Below are 15,456 nucleotides of genomic sequence, written 5' to 3'. Positions count from 1 at the left end.
TGGCCGAATGCACAACATGACATACATGATGCTCCCTACGGATGAGGCATAGGCAACCTCCCTCATGCCCTCAATCTCCTCGGGAGTCTTTGGAGACATACCCTTAGAGAGAGTGACTCCGTGCCTAAAAGAAACATTTTCTTTCTTGGAGTTCTCCATGATGTATCTCTTGACAATCTTGTTAATGTAAGCAAATTAGGATGATCCTATTATCCTCTTCGATCTATCTCTATAGAGTTGAAGTCCCAAGATGTAAAAGGCTTCTCCAAGATCTTTCATGGAGAATTGCTATGAAAGCCATACTTTCACCATAGTTGACAGTCCCACATCATTTGCAATGAGTAGGATGCCATCTACATACAGAACCAGTAACCTTATCTCCTATTGTCTCCTATAAACACAGGGCTCATTCGGATTTTTCTCAAAGTTAAATTGTTTGACCATAGAATCAAACTGGATGTTCTAGCTCCTAGAAGCTTTCTTATGTCCATATATGGATCAGTTAAGTTTACACACCATGTGTTCTTTAGTAAGATCTCCATTCAGGAACGTGGTTTTGACATCCATTTGCCAAATCTCATAATCATGGTGTGTTGCTACAACTAGCAGGATCCTGATGAACTTGAGCATGGCCACTGGTTAAAAGGTTTCCTCATAGTGGATTCCCTTTTTCTAGGTGTACCCTTTCGCCACAAGACAAGCTTTGTAGGTCTCAACTTTCCAATCGGGGCCCTTCTTCCTCTTGTAAATCCATTTACAACCAATTGCTTTTACGCTTAGGGGTGGATCTTTGAGAGTCTAGACTCCATTGGTCTTCATTGAGTCTATCTCAACTCTCATGGCATCTACCCACTTCAAATAATCTATGTCCAACATAGCTTTCATATAAGTCATGGGATCCTCCTCACTAATCGTGGCTTCCATAGCTGTAACGAACAGGAGGACTGGATAACCGGGTAGACCTTCGAGGTTGGTTATTATCTAGAGCTCATGGGACATCTCCCACTACCCCTAGGCTCTCTTCATCAAGAACAACTTCTTGATGATGATTGTCTAGGATATAATCTTCTTCCAAGAAATGGACATTTTGTCTGCAAAACAATTTTTACTCTTTTGGGTCATAAAATTAATATCCTATAGAGCTTTTGGGGTAGCTAGTCTTGGATTCCAATTTGTCTACACTAGTCTTTTTAACATGTGTTGGACAACCCCAAATCTTCAAGTGTCTTACACTTAGTTTCTTACCGGTACATAGCTCATATGGAGTCTTAGGAACGGATTTGGTTGGAACCTGGTTCAACACGTATATTGTAGTCTCTAATGAATACCCCAAAAGGATGTAGGTAATTTCGAGTGTACGAGAAGTGATCGGACCATATCCAATAAAGTCAGGTTCCTCCTCTCTAACACACCATTCAATTGTGGTGTAGCAGGAGGAGCTAATTGTGAAATAATCCCATTATCCCTTAAGTAGTCCCTGAATTCATCGGAGAGATATTCACCTCCTCAATCTGATCGAAGGGCTTTGACCTATTTCCCCAACTATTTGTTAACCTCTTGCATGAACTCTTTGAACATTTCAAAAGATTTAGACTTATATCTCATTAGGTATACATAACCATACCATGAATGATCATCGGTAAATGTTATGAAATAAACATGCTGGTTACATGTCCTAACGTTCAGGGGACCACATACATCAGTATACTAGATCAAGCATGCCTATAGATCTTTTTGGCTTACTTGTAAATGACCATTTTGTCATCTTACCCTGAAGGAAAGTTTCATAAGTTGGAAGATCTTCTATAGTTAGAAAATCCAAAGAACCATCATTTACCAACCTTGTGATACGATCTATGTTAATGTGGCCAAGTCAGTAATGCCACAAACACGTAGGATTAACTGTTTCATGTGTTCTCTTCTTTGGGATTATTTTTGTCATAGTTTCGATTAAGTTTCTTTCCAAAGAAGGATGGAGAACATAGAGACCATTCTCGAGTTCTCCGTAAGTGAGGAATTTGTTATTCCATTTAATAGTAATCACAATGCTGAATAAAATAGAATAAACATCATACAAACACAACTTTGAGAAGAAATAAATTTTTTTCTTAAGTTTGGTATATAAAGACAATTTTTAAGTACAATAATTCATTTTCTGAAAACTAATTCTACAGTTTCTATAGCTGTAGCTACAACTGTTGCAGAAGTCCCCAAGTAGAGCTTAACTTCTCTATCACACAATCTTCTGCTTGTCTTGAACCCCTGCATTGTATTACATGCATGAGTAGAAGTCTCGGAGTCAATACACCAGGAAGTAGAAGTGACCAACAAATTGGTCTCTATGGAAAAAGATTCAAATTTACGTTGTTTCTTGGCCTCTAAGTATTGAGGACAATTCCTCTTCTAGTGGCTAGTCTATTTGCAGAAGTGGCAAGCATCCAATGTCTTGTCCTTGTTTTGCCTTTCAGGCTTGCTAACCTTTTTCTGAGGCTTTTTCTTTGCCTTCTTCTTCTTCTTGCCCGACTTGCCACATTCAACAAGCATGGCTATGGGCTTATCCTTCTTTGTCAGTTCTTCAGCCTTCTGCAACATATTGCTAAGTTTCTAAAGGCTAATATTTAGCTTATCCATGTTATAATTCATGATGAACTGATTGAAGGAGGGAGGCAAAGAGTTTAGGATGGCATCAACTTTGGTGACATGATCAATCCCTGACCCGGGAGTCTCTAGTTCATTGATGTAGCCCATCATCTTTAGACAATGATAATGAACCATTTGGCTCTCAGTCATTTTAGAAGTCATAAATAGCTTTAAGACCTTTTGCTGAGTAGAATGATTCTACTCATTCTATCCCGGATATCCTTGGACACTTCGATTTGATCGAATTGTCTTTGTGTTGGATTGTCAAGAGAGGCTATGATGTAGCACCGGGCAAGAGAGTTCTTCTCTTCCCATTCTTGATATTCCTTCCTACGAGCCTCAGAAGCCTATCACCCAGACGATCCAGAGCAGGGTTTTTAGCAACCTTGCTCAATTTCTTGGATGTAAAAACCGGCATAAGTTTACAGAACCATTGAGCATAGTTTGGGCCCTTAAGCTTATTGTCGTCCAATAATTTGGCGAATTGTTCATTTGCCATTTCTGATAAAGGGCAAAGCAAGTTTTTAGTCCACAACCTGATTTGATTCACTTATCTACATAGAAATGGCTTTGAATCTATGTTCAATTTCCATTTATTCATTTCTGAGATTTCCTTCGTATCTTAGTGATGGAGACTACGATGTATGTCTCTGGAAATGTGGGAAATCACATAAAGTGCATAGAGCCAACTTTTTCAGCTGGATAACCCCACTACCTTCTATGAAGGATCATATCCACTCATCTTATGAGCTTTCCCTTTGGTCTCTGTTAGACAAGGTTCATTGCCATTTTAAGTTAAACCTTTCTGTCTAGTAAGTGCTTACCCATCATATTTGTGAACACCAAGGTACCGTGAGAGAATCTTCCATTTTAGGATAGGCCCATCTCACATCAGTCTATGACACCCCTATCATCTTATGAAACATACCAACAAACTCCCCAGCAAATGGATAGCCAAATTTTATGGTGCATCTCCTCATTACTGATAAGCCCATCTTCAAGCTAATGATGAAAGGCCTTTAGAGAGTTCATCATATTAATCTGCCTATCATCACATGCACTTATATATTTATTTATTTATTTATTTATTTATTTATTTGGAGGGAATAAGTAATTATGCCCTAATTCTGATTTAGGTCAAACCAAAGTGTCTCCTATTAACTTTCTTAAAGTAAGATTCAGATGGTCCCTAAACAAGCTAGGGTTCTGCATGGTTCCCCTTGGGGAGGAAGCTGAAGTGAGGCCCACCAAGAAGGGAGATCATCCAATGATCTTAAGGACACTAGGGCAATGATGTGGTTCAGCCATGGAGTGCAAAAGGGCCACTATCGAATGAACATGGGCCAAGTGCTTATGGCCCATGTACATAGCACATCACACATCATACATCACATGCACGAAATAATCACACAATTTATCCAATTCAAGATTTTGATATGAAATTAATTACAACTAATTAAAGACGATCAAGAATCAACAAGAAAACATATTAGAGGGCTGTATGTGTAATTTGACACCAGTAAAACAAAGGCTTAATCGCAAATAGTGAAATCCATATCTGCAAATAGCAGATTGCAGTTTTTCAAACTGCAAAAGTTCTTCTCTTCCTCCATGCGTTCCAACAAGTCTTCAGAAGTGATAAAAATAGAAAAAAATATATTTTTCTATTAATTACATCACATCAAATCCTATACATTTTGTCTAAATATATATATATATATATATATATATTTACGGACCAAAATGAATAGAATAAAAATTGCAAGGTGTGCAAATCTTGCCATCCTTAAATAATTTGATCTCCACCACACGATAGACCAAGAATCCAAGAAAAAATTGTAGAACCATTCCATGATAATTAAAGAATAATAAATAATTAATTTAAGATCTACACGCCCTTTATTGAGAACCAATTTCTCAGAAAACAATAAACTTGTGCAAACCGGGTAGAACAATTTCTGCACATTTCGTAGGTTCAGATCTGGTCCTGATTTGGTTCAAGACTTAAACCTGGCTCTGATACCACTGAAGGGATGGGAGATCCATCATATGGCTAGCCGAACCATGCAGAGTGGCTGAGAGAAATTTCAAAAACTTCTTTCTTCCATCCGAGAATCATATTCTCTGATATAGAAAAACTCCAATTTTTAAGGTTCATTCTTGAAATAAATCAGACCAAATATGAAACCAAGATTTGGGAGAGGAATACTTGATACAAAATCCATGCAAAAAGCTCCTCCCAACGTAGGTGTTCATGCCCAAAGAGGGTACCAAATCCTTCCTCCACTAAAGATGACACAACTTAGGGTGAGGTAGGATCAGTAAGTGGATTCTTCAGCAAGAACCCCAATTCTTCAGTAAGATTTTTGTAGGGATGTGAGCACAACTACAAGATTGTTTCTTCCACCAATAAACAAAATCATGATATAATCTTGATCACTCCAAGAGATGGAGATTGAATAGGGTAGGGCAGCAAGAAAAGAGAGAGGACTGAATGTAGAAAAGTCAGTCAAATTGTGTGTTTTATTCCGGTTCACCCTCCTCCTTTATATAAACCTTAAATAGTTAATCTCCTAATCTGATTGAGAGTTCCTTAATCCAAATCTTTATTTGGAATTGGACTCTTTAAGTGATAAGGCTTATCCCTTATCTTATCTGCAGATCAGGGTCAGCTTCTCCTAATCCAATTAGAACATTCCTAATCCTAATCTTTATTTGGATTTGGACTCTTTAAGTGGGTAAAAGTTATCCTCTTATCCTTATCTACTGATCCATACCCAGATTCGCCCCTATTTAATTAATCCAATTAACTCAGTTCAAAATGGGCTTTAGGCCCACTAAGCCTTCAGGTTCACTTCCTTTTAATGCTGGATAGCTTGGCTCTCTTTGTATGGTGTGGGAGTCTATCATTGATTTCCACATAAGCCACATGCATTCAGCCTAGCCTCTGTTACAAGGACTGGTCAAATTCACTATTGAATATAGTGAACCCCTTAGTCCATCAGTATGGGCTCTTAAAGGGTTCAACATTTACAATAATGGTCCTTGTTTCCAACCGTCTTATGAAGGCCCAAGGACTGCAGGCAGATGTGAGATTAGCCTATCAGGTTTATTATCCCTAAATGATCTTGCACTTAATCTCTCAGCCCATAATGATCAAACACTACCCGAAAAGAGAAGACCTCTCCCTCGGCTGCAAGGTACAGTGTTGCACTCTCCACTCACTTGGATCTAGGGAATTAAAACATTTTTGCAAGAAATTTTTAAAACTATAATATATATACATATATCACTATATAAAAATATTTTGCAAAACAAATATCAACACTTTGAAATCAACTACCAGTAGTTTAGGTTTCCATCAGAGGGAGTGCATTCCCCGATCATTCACTTTGTTCAACAAAGGGGCTGATCCTATCACTATGATCACCCACTCATGTGAATTCTCGGACTGCCCCAACATACCAGGTTTTGACCCCCTCTAAGGATCTCACTGATTGGCATATGAAAGATAGCTCAATCCAACACCTAGTGCAATACCATAATCAAGTCTATGGGTCAGGTGTAACATTCCAGTTTTTCCCATCTATCTCAAAGATCTAGGGCAATACTGGAATTTGATCTAGTTTAGGGTTTCAAGAAAACCCACACTACATGTACCTCAGGTTTCACCCTGGCAACTAAGACAAGCCACCCCAACCCACTTGGCAGCACATCAGTGTCAGCCTTGGCAAGATAAATCTCTCCAGATCTATCCAATGGCTGTGAAAATTCTAAACTAATATGAGTCTCATAAGTGTCCAGGTTAGGGGTATTATACAGAAACACACTAATATAACATAAATAAAATATATACTTTATTCATTTGCAATAAATGTTATAATGTACATCAAGCTGATTGGAGCTAAGGGCATACACTGTCTAACAATAGAAAATGCTATGCCAAAAGATAGGGGGGCTAAAAATCAAAGCATAGACAACACTATCTTTGGCAAAGCACTTCCTATCAAAGAACAGGGGGAGCTAAAAATCAAATCAAAGCCACTACTGCCCTAAAGAACCTCATGTCTAGAAATAGGGGAGTTGGAAATCAAAACACTAGGTAGAAATCGTCTTTTGATAAACTACTTCCTATCAAGAAGCAAGGGAGATGAGAACTTCACCAAATGATCAAAATACTGAAATGCTTCTCGATAGAAAGCACTCTTTAAAAATACAAGGGTGCTGGGCACACCAAAACAATCGACCCCGATGACCAAAATAACCAATGCCAAATCTCAAAGATAGAATCATTAACCAGGCAAAAAACGAACTTAAAACAACTGCCCCCACATATCGCTCAAATAACACCAAGATACCTCAAAGACATTATTGCTTATTAATAATGTCACACTTACCAATAAGCAGGGGGGCCAATAATCTATCCAAATTAAAAAATATACATATATACAATCCTCTATGCAGGAACACCCATAGGGTCCAGCCAAGCAAGCACATAGTCCTAACCAGGAAAACCCCTTACTAAAAACTATGAAGGGTCACAAAAATAAGAAGCCATGATACTTATGGTTCTCTAAGCTAATCCTCTAGCCTTAAAACAATGAACCCAATAAGTGCAATAACCCCCTAACTAAAAACAAATTATTTATCCCACTACAAACCTCTAAAACAAACCAATGATACCGATGATTATTGTTAAGCTCACACTTACCAATAAGCAGGGGGCTAACTGTAGCTACATGTTTACCTTGATTTCAATAGCATAGAATGTGCTAAACCAACATTATAGGAAAACTCGCAATGAGTTCACAACTCGACAGAAATTTGCGATGAGTTCAAAACTTGTACAAGCTTGTGGTGAGCTCAAGGTCACCACAGACCTACGATGAACTCAAAGACATAGTACAAATGTTGAACTTGAAGTCACCATAGACCTTAAATGAGCCCAAAGACATCGTGAGCTTGCGATGAGCTTAGAGCCATCATAAATCAGTAACAAACAAAAAATATAATGACTAGATGACATCCCTCATAACAAGATGCCTAGTAGGATTAAGAGAGACACATCAAGACTAAAATTGACATCATCCACGCCATGCCAGTATAGGAGATCTGCAAAAGGATGTAGCACACATGTATTATGAGAATCCTTAGATGAAAGGAAACCTCGTTCTGGAGAAATCTCATAAGACACTTGGCGAACCCTTAGTAGTGTCCCCCTGACAACTAACAACGAATTTAAGATTCCCTTTCCAAATAGGAATCAAAATCTTTTGGCTCCTTCCTTTCGGGACCTCAGTATCTCTCCCTATAAAAGGAGGCACAAATCATAACAAACATTCAACTTTGTCAATAGAAATCCTTAACCTACCCTTACTTCAAGCCTTCCTTTCTCTTTCGAGGCCACCACTCCCAACCTTACCACACCACTCATAGGAGGCATGAATCATAACGAATGCATGACTATGTCGATAGAAGTTCCCAGTCTTCCTTCGTCCTTTAAGGAGACCACCACTCTCAATATTACTTTTGTGATGTAGTGTGGGTATGTGTTACAATTGCGATGTGTAAAAATATCACATATCATGATGTGTGTATGTAGTTTTACGTGGGATATATAGTCACCTAATTTGGTCAATGTATTTAAAGATTAATAAACAACAGAAAGGGTACTTTCTCCACTAGTTTTGGCATGAGATGGTGTCAAGGTTCACTAGTGTCATGTTGGTATGCAATTACTTGGTTATAGTAGACTTTTAGATCTGCTATTTTGTATCTACTTGCGATGTAAAAATAATAAGGTAGACTTATCGTGTTTAGGACTAGTTACCCAAAATTTCATAATTGATGTGTGGTCCCTAGGGCTGTCAGGGTTTTGTAAAGTTGCTCCTAGGGTTGTCGGAACCTTCTTGGGATTGCCAAGGTATGAAGAACTGCTCCTAGGGTTGCTAGGGCTTCCTTGGGGTTTATAGGGTATGAAGAATCACTCCTAGGGTTGCCAGGGCCTTCTTGGAGTTGCTAGGGTATATGATTGCACTTTAGGTTGCCAAGGCCTTCCTAGGGTTTCCATGGTATGAACAATGACTCCTGAGATTGCTAGGGCCTTCCTAGGGTTGCTAGGGTATGAAGAATCGCTCCTGGGATTGCTAGGGTCTTCTTGGGGTTTCTAGGTTATGTGATTGTACTTGGGGTTGCCAAAGCCTTCCTAGGGTTGCTAGGGTATGTATAATCACTCTTGGGGCTGCCAGGGCCTTCTTGGGGTTGTTAGGGTATATAGTTGCACTTGGGGTTGCCAAGGATGTTTTAGAGTTGCCAAGGTATGTAGAATTGCTCCTGGAGTTGCTTGGGCCTCCCTGGGGTTGCCAGGGTATGTTATCATGCTTAGGGTTGCCAAGGCCTTCCTAGGGATGCTAGTGTATGTAGAATCGCTCCTAGGGTTGCCAGGGCCTTCCTGGATTTGTTAGGGTTTGTAGAATCACTCCTGGTGTTGCTAGGACCTTCATGGGATTGCCAGGGTATGTAGAATTTCTCCTGGGGTTGCTAGGGTATATGTTCATGCTTAGGGTTGCCAAGGCCTTCCTGGGGTTTCTAGAGTATGTTATCACACTTAGGGTTGCCAAGGCCTTCCTAGGGATGCTACAGTATGTAGAATCGCTCCTAGGGTTTCCAGGGGCTTCCTGGATCTGTTAATGTTTGTAGAATCACTCCTGGTGTTGCTAGGACCTTCATGGGATTGCTAGGGTATGTAGAATTTTTCCTGGGGTTGCTAGGGTATATGTTCATGCTTGGGGTTACCAAGGCCTTCCTTGGATTGTTAGGGTATGTGAGGTGGTTGCAAGTCCAAAGCATGCCAAGTGGTTAGTATTAAAGAACAATGACATAATGGATTAAATTCATAGAGGAATAATGAAGTAAATTTGATGCACACACATTTGAGGAAGGAAGAAATTTTATTAATAATTGTATGATGGTTCAATATACAAAATGGACATTATTCATTATACAATTTGAGCCAGTGACCATTCATTGTTTCATCCTGTTCTTTGGTGCATGTATCCTGATGGAGGAAGATTTGGCTTGACCTCTTGGCCACCCAACACGTGGAAGCAACCGAGGGTGACCAAGAAGGAGCAACGGCTTGGCACAGCAGTACGCTCAAGGCGGGAGCTTCGAGAGGAGGAACCAGCAGTCCGAGCTCCCCAAAAGGAGCCCGAACTCTCCCTTTGACCCTAAGCCTTATGAGGAGCGCAAAGGGTAACAACCTGAATTGGCCCACCTCAGGGCAATTCGAGCCACACTTCTATCCGAACTCAAGACATCACCTCGCGCACCACTCTAGGCCGCCGAACTGAACAACCATACCTAACACCAAAGGAGTTTGTATCCTGAGGTGGTGCACCTGACTGACTTAGGATCTGACGCTTGATGGCCGCACTTCAATGGCCACCTACCACCACTACCTCCAGTTACAGAGACAGCTCCGACAAAGAGAGCAGTGGCAGTTGTCTGCCCCGACAGAGGTGATGACACCCGAACTAGCAGAAGTGCAGAGGTAATGATACCTGACCTGATAGGAGCTTGGGAGTGAGTGCGTGAAGTGGTTATAAAAGGCCCTCTTCCCCCCAATAATAAAGGTACGTGATAACTTTGTGCCATATGGTTTTTCATCTTGCCTTTGAGGAAATACTATTTTGAGCTTCGGAGCACTCTCACCGGGTTCCTCCCCGGAGACTACTCGCTTTCTTCCCCATTTCAGGCACCTTTTGCTCTAGTCAGAGGCAAGATCGTTGACAGCTAGGACCAATCGGACTGCGCTCCATCAATTGGCACTGTCTGTGGGAAACGCTTCTAAAAGCCTCCCTCTAAAATTTTCATAACACATTTTTTCCAAGAAATCTCAACACCCATGGCTTCTTCCAGCAATGCCGGATGTAGCACGGAGATGAATGCCACCGGGGAACAACTTCAAGTCCCCATGGTGTGCATCAGACAGTTCACCATCCCCCTTCCGGTGGATGGGATCCCCAGCCTGAATGCGCCACGAACAGTGGCGCCCATGAATCTTCCTGCCATGAACGTCCCCCTTCCTCCCTCTATTGGAACCACCTTTGCTGAACCAACCATTGTTCCCTCAGCAACTAGCCAGAACCAGCTTGATGACCTGGTGCATGGCATGCAGGCCATCCAAGCCCAAATGCAGCAGCTTCAACAACATTAAATCTACCAGCAGCAAATGCTGCACCATGTATCCCAATACCACTACCAGCAGCAGTTCCCCCAACTACCTCAAAGTTAGCTCCCACCTCGGCACCCTGTCGTTAGGCGAGCCAAGCCCTCCCCTCAAGGTGGGTGCCCCCACCAGGAGGCTTCCCATGCTCGGGGCCCCCAGGCTCGGAGCCCCTCTAGAAGCCAGGCTTCATTCCCCGGTAGGAGAGAGAGAGCGGCTGCCCCCGCCTCGCCACGCGCTGACGAACCAGGAACCCGATCCATCAAGTTAGCATCACCTCTGCACTCTCAGGATGGGCCCCTGCACACCGAAAACCGGTTTAGCACCTTAGCCATGGACTACCTTCAGCAGTCCAAGCCCATCGAGCTCGGGAGCACCGAGCCAAGCAGTGCCAATGTCGGGCCTTCCAAGCAGCAGAAGCGCCACTGACAAAGCCACCAAACTGCAACTCGCATCCTGCCTGGGCTCCAAGGTGAAGAAGAAGTGAGCTTGGAAGAGGTAAAGGCTGCCCCAATCCTCTTAGTCCCTTCCCCCTATCATTAGAACTCCTTGCAATTCCTATGCCCAGAGACTTCAAACTTCCCCCGCTCGACAAGTATGACAGGTTCTTTGACCCCAGCGACCATGTCGATGCCTTCCAGTCCCAGATGCACCTGGCTAGGGCCAATGAGTCCTATATTTCCGTAGCCTTCACTACCACCTTCAGAGGAGTGGCTCGCACCTGGTATAGGAACCTGGCCCCCGGGTCAGTAAGGAGCTGGGCCCAGTTCGTGCAGGTCTTCACCGCACACTTTGTCACCAGCAAGCGGTGCCCTCGAATCGAGGAGAGCCTCCTCCGCATGGTCCAGAAGGAAGGGGAGCCCATCTGCAGCTATATCAAAAGGTTTAATGACACATGCCTATAGATCCCACACTTGGACCCCGCAGTTCAGCTCGTGGCAGCCAAGATGGGGGTAATACACAAGGAGTTCAAGTGGCACATAGTGGCCAACCAGCCCATGACCATTGCTGAGTTCCTTAAGCTCGCGGACAAGTTCATGCGAACGGAGGAGGAGATCAACCAAGGGACTGGGGGTGGGTTTGAAAAAAGGAAGAGAGAAGAACTCCCCAATCAAGGAGGCAGCCGGAAGGGTCCAGCTCGGGCACCAAAACCAAGCCAACCGTTCTGAGCTCTTGATGATGATCATAGACGCCCTGTATGTAAAGTGGTCACCTCACCTAAAAGGGAACCCAAACGAGAGGAACAAAAACTTGTATTGCAGTTTCCATAGAGACCACGGTCATAGTACCGAACATTGTAATAATCTCCGGGATGAGATAGAGGGACTCATCCGTCGCGGGTACTAAAGAAATTTTGTACAACATAGTAATAATAATAATAATAATAATAATAATAATAAGACAGATCAGCAAGGGGAGCACAGTAAGGATTCCCTCGAGTTCAGTAGCAAGTCGGCCGAATAGTCGCAAAGACAGCCTCCAGAAGAGAGGCCAGTTCGGGGAACCAACCACGTGATAGTGGGAGGTTCGGTAGTAGCGGGTTGTACTTTGGCAGTGGCCCGGGCGTCAGTTCGCGAAGCTGCCCGAGAAGAACAGAATCCTCCGAAGAGGCTGAAGAGAGAGGAACCGATTTTCTTTACGGAAGATGATGCGCGAAGGGTCCACTACCCCCACAATGATGCGCTTGTCATAAAACTAAGGATCAGTGACTTCGAAGTTAGGCACGTGCTTGTTGATTCAGGCAGCTCAGCGGACATTCTCTTCAAGTCGGTGTTTGACCAGCTTCAGTTGTAGAGAAGTGAGTTGAAGCCCGCAAACACTCCTCTGGTGGGCTTTAGCGGAGAGGAAGTTAGGCCCCTCATGAAAATAGCAATACCTGTGGAAGTCGGTACATGGCCCTGTGCGGTCAGACTCAACCACGATTTCCTAATGGTCACAACCCCCTCCCCATACAATGCCATAATAGGGCAGTCAATCACTTATGTCCTACGGGCAGTGGTCTCCACATACTACTTGGCAGGTTGAACAGACTACACACCCTTGAACACGAAGCAGGCTGAGATCTTGATGACAATCAAAGACGCCCCATACATAAAGTGGCCACCTCGCCTAAAAGGGAACCCAAATGAGAGGAACAAAAACTTGTACTGCAGTTTCCATAGAGACCACAGTCATAGTACCGAACATTGTAATAATCTCCGGGACAAGATAGAGGGACTCACCCATCGCGGGTACTTAAGAAATTTTGTACAACATAATAATAATAATAATAAGACAGGTTGGCAAGGGGAGCACGGTAAGGATGCCCCTGAGTCCGGTAGCAGGCCGACCGAACAGTCGCAAAGACAGCCTTCGGAAGAGAGGCCAGTTTGGGGAACCATCCACATGATAGTGGGAGGTTCGGTAGTAGTGGGTTGTACTTTGGTAGCGGCCTGAGCGTCATTTCGCGAAGCTGCCCGAGAAGAACAGAACCCTCCGAAGAGGCCAAAGATAGAGGAACCAATTTTCTTCACGAAAGACAATGCACGAGGGGTCCACTACCCCCACGATGATGTACTTGTCATACTAAGGATCGGCGACTTCGAAGTCAGGCGCGTGCTTGTTGATTCAGGCAGCTCGGAGGACATTCTCTTCAAGTCAGCGTTTGACCAACTTCAGTTGCAGAGAAGCGAGTTGAAGCCCGCAAACACTCCTCTGGTGGGCTTTAGCGGAGAGGAAGTCGGGCCCCTCGGGGAAATAACAGTACATGGGGAAGTCGGCACATGGCCCTGTGCGATCAGACTCAACCATGATTTCCTGGTGGTCGCGACCCCTTCCCCATACAATGCCATAGTAGGGTGGCCAATCACTCATGTCCTATGGGCAGTGGTCTCCACCTACTACTTGGCAATGAAGTTTCCTACAGACTTAGGTGTGGGGGTAGCGCAGGGCGACCAGCTTGAGTCCCCAAGTGCTATGTTGCCGCCCTGAAGGGAAAAACCAAGGTGGCCGACGACCTCGAACTAGAGTGGCCTACGGAGCAAGGTGAAGAATGAGCTGCGCCCATAGAAGAAACGGTCGCAATTCCAACTTCAGTTGCGGACCCAGCTCAGACGCTACAGATTGGTGCTTCCGTCTAGGAACCTCTACGATTCGAACTGGTAAGTTTCTTACTTCAAAATTTAGATATTTTTGCATGGTCCATGGCCAATGTGCCTGGTATTGACCCCAACCTTATAACTCACAAACTTTATATTGACCCTGTAGTCAGACCCATTAGACAGAAGAAACGCAACTTAGCCCCAGAACACTGGAGGGCGGTTGATGAGGAGGTCGAGAAGCTCCTCTCAGCAGACTTCATAAGGGAAGTTCATTACTCGAGCTGGGTAGCCAACCCAGTTCTAGTAAAAAAGGCAAATGGCAAGTGGCGCATGTGCGTCGACTACACCGACCTGAACCGAGCTTGCCCAAAAGATTGGTTCCCCCTCCCTAGAATTGACCGCCTAGTGGATGCGACTTCGGGACATGAGTTGCTAAGCTTCTTGGATGTCGACATGGGCTACAACCAAATCAGGATGAACTAGTCTGACGAGGAAAAAACCACCTTCATAACCAAGTTCAGCCTGTACTACTACAAGGTCATACCCTTCGGCCTGAAGAATGCTGGGGCAACCTTCCTAAGACTCGTGAATAAGCTGTTTTAGCCCTTATTTGGCACGAAGATAGAATGTTATGTAGACGACATGGTCATCAAGACACAGTTTTCTCATGAAATAATTCAAGACTTGCACTCCGTCTTCCAAATTCTGTGTCAATTTAGCATGAAACTAAACCCAAACAAGTGTGTCTTCGGTGTCACCTCGGGTAAGTTCCTAGGGTACATCGTCAACCGGCGTGGTATTGAGGCCAACCCGGAGAAGATAAAGGCCATCCTAGATATGAGACCACCCCAAAAAGTAAAAGAGGTTCAGAGGATAAATGGCCGCATAGCTGCCCTGAGCCGCTTCATTTCCAAGTCGGCATACCGTTGTTTGCCTTTCTTTAGAGCAATTAAAGGCAAAGGGTTCGAATGGACCCGAGACTACCAGCTCACGTTCAACAAGCTAAAGAACTACCTCACTGTGCCAGTCTTAACTAGGCCCGAGGAGGGCGAGGTCTTAGAACTGTACCTCTCGGTAAGCGACGGGGTGGTCAATTCGGTACTAATAAAAAAAAGTGGACCGGCTCCAATGACCCATCTATTATGTTAGTAAAATTTTGCAGGGAGTAGAGAGGAGATACTCGCAGATAGAAAAGTTGGCATACGCACTAATAGTTGCAGCTCAGAAACTCTACCCATATTTCCAGGCTCACACTATCATTGTCTTGATTGACAAATCTCTGAGGCAAGTCTTACTCAAGCCCGAGGTTTTCGGTCAGCTGACGAAGTGGGCCATCGAGCTCAGCGAGTACGACCTCTAGTATAAGCCACAAAATGCTATTAAGGTCCAAGCCTTAGCTGATTTCATCACCGAGTGCACATTCCGCCCCGAAGTCTCTAGGCCGGTTGAGCCCGAGATCCCCAGTTCAGGTGAGCCCGGAGCTCCCAGGCCAATAGAGTCTGAACCCCG

The sequence above is a fragment of the Nelumbo lutea genome, chromosome 3 (assembly GCF_056320005.1).
Source record: "Nelumbo lutea isolate HS-2025 chromosome 3, American lotus-T2T, whole genome shotgun sequence".
Classification (NCBI taxonomy): Eukaryota; Viridiplantae; Streptophyta; class Magnoliopsida; order Proteales; family Nelumbonaceae; genus Nelumbo; species Nelumbo lutea.
Note: the sequence above shows the minus strand (reverse complement) of the source record.